The sequence below is a fragment of the Penaeus monodon genome, chromosome 41 (genome assembly GCF_015228065.2).
Source record: "Penaeus monodon isolate SGIC_2016 chromosome 41, NSTDA_Pmon_1, whole genome shotgun sequence".
In the NCBI taxonomy this organism is placed as follows: Eukaryota; Metazoa; Arthropoda; class Malacostraca; order Decapoda; family Penaeidae; genus Penaeus; species Penaeus monodon.
Window position 1 is genome coordinate 3131270 of NC_051426.1, and position 2500 is coordinate 3133769.

Genomic DNA, 2500 nt, shown 5'->3' on the forward strand with positions numbered 1-2500 from the left:
TATCTCTCGACAGTTTAGTTCAAAGTAATTATTTTATTGGAATGTGGAAACGGGAAAACAAAGATGCAGCTGAGTGTCTGTAGTTCGAAAAAATAATGTACACTAAGGAACCTTACTGTTTTGAAAGGAAGGTCCTTATTGCTTGATCAGATGGTGTTCTCATTTTATGCAAAGAAAAAAGCTTTACCAAAGATTACTTTTACACTGCCTAGTATTATGCAAATCCAAAGACATGTAAGTTAAGTTCACAGATGGTTTACTTCTCAGAGTGAAACTAAGTAGGAAAAGATTTACTTTAAGGAAGTATCATACTCCCTTCTTTCTAAAGTGAAGCACAAGTATATTTCTGTTAAAAAAGTAGAATGTACCTTTCATATGTAAAAACAAGTGAGATTATTTAAACTGTGATCAATGATGAAAGACTAATAAATTAGATATTAAGTTGTTGAATTTTATTTAAGCTTCCTTCTATACGATATAATAATTTTTCCATTTCCATCATTACATATGGATTTTTGTATATATGCATATATATATATGAGAGTGTGTGTGTGTGTGTGTGTGTGTGTGTGTGTGTGTGTGTGTGTGTGTGTGTGTGTGTGTTGTGTGTGTGTGTGTGGTGTGTGTGTGTGTGTGTGTGTGTGTGTGTGTGTGTTTGTGTGTGTGTATATTTATATCTATCTATCTATATCTATCTATCTATCTATCTATCTATCTATCTATATATCTATATATCTATATATCTATAATATATATATATATTATATATATATATATATATATATATATATAATATTATATATATATATATATATTATATTATGTATGTATTTTATTTTATATATATATTAATGTATATATATATATATATATATATATATATATATATATATATATATATATATATATATATATATATATATATATATTATATATATATATATATATATATATAGCTCCAACAGACTAAATGTTTTCCATTGTATTTGTATACAAAAGGGAAATACATTTATGGTCAATAGCTGATAAAAGTTTTAGCACTCGGTGAGGGAGAAAATGACAGCCTTATCTGTGTTGTCCATTCAATATGATAACATAGAATTGATCTTGTGACAAAATATGATAGTAATATTGATAAATATAAAAGTATGTTTGTGTGTATGCATATATGTAAAACTTACATATATGTGTGTGTGTGTGTGTGTGTGTGTGTGTGTGTGTGTGTGTGGTGTGTGTGTGTGTGTGTGTGTGTGTGTGTGTGTGTGTGTGTGTGTGTGTGTTTGTGTGTTGGTGTTTATATATTATATATATATATATAAAAATATATAAAATATATATTTTATATATATATATATATATATATACCATGTATATTATACATGATATATATTATATATAAAATATATATATTTTATATATATATATATATATATATATATATATATATATATATATATATATATATCATCATCCCTCGAGGCTAGTCTCCAGGCTGACCCATGGCCCATCTCTAGTTCCTTACGACAGGTCTCGTTGAGCTGATGGGCAGGGTCATCCACAGGGAAACGAGCTAGGTGCCCATATAGCCTGAGTTGGCGATCCCGGATTATGCAAGTAACAGGTCTCATGCCAGTCTCATGGTGTAACCGTCGGTTGGACACGTGGTCCTGCCAACTGTACCCCATGATCTGGCGAAGGGACTTGTTACAAAAGGCATCAAGACGAGACTCCAAGACACTGGATATCGTCCAGGTTTTGCTTCCATAGAGTAAAACTGGCAGTATCAAGGCCTTAAAGACACACAGCTTGGTCCTTCTGCATCGGTACTGACATCTCTAAATGCTCTTGTTGATCAAGTTCATGGCTCCTGTTGCCAAACCAATCCGTCTATTGACTTCATGGTCTGACAGCCCAGAGATGTGGACTACGCTACCAAGGTATGTAAAACTCTCTGTAACTTCAACATCCTCGCTGCAAGCATGGATCGACTGAACAGGTTCCCCTAACAGGCCCCAAAAGTCCCGAATCTTAGTCTTGGTCCAGGAGACCTCTAGGCCTAACGGCTTTGCCTCATTGCTAAATGCATCAAGAGCAGCCACCAGTGACTCCAAGGACTCAGATAGGATAGCAACATCATTGGCAAAGTCAAGGTCTGATACGTTGATATTGCCTAGTGTTGCTCCACACTGACTTTGGCTAGTAGCTCTGCCCATTATCCAGTCCATACAAGTGTTAAAAAGTGTTAGTGCAAGGACACAGCCTTGCCTCACCCCTGAATTAACAGGGAAGAAGTTCGACAGACCCCCACCACACTTTACAGCAATTTCAGTACCAGTATAAAGGCTTGCTATTAGGCCAATAATCTGCATCGGAATTCCCCTGAGTCTCAGGATCTCCCATAGCGATTCCCGATGCACCGAGTCAAACGCCTTCTTGAGGTCGATGTAGGTTGCAAGCAACCCACGACCCCAAACTCACGACGGCGTTCCACAATTACTCG

The 2500-nt window shown here is 35.1% G+C and overlaps 1 protein-coding gene across 1 annotated transcript in view; it reads left to right on the forward strand.

Annotated features, from left to right (window-relative positions):
* Nucleotides 1-2500, forward strand: part of LOC119598334 (transport and Golgi organization protein 6 homolog) — a 15935-nt gene that overhangs the window by 423 nt on the left and 13012 nt on the right. The gene's annotated exons all lie outside the window — the stretch shown is intronic.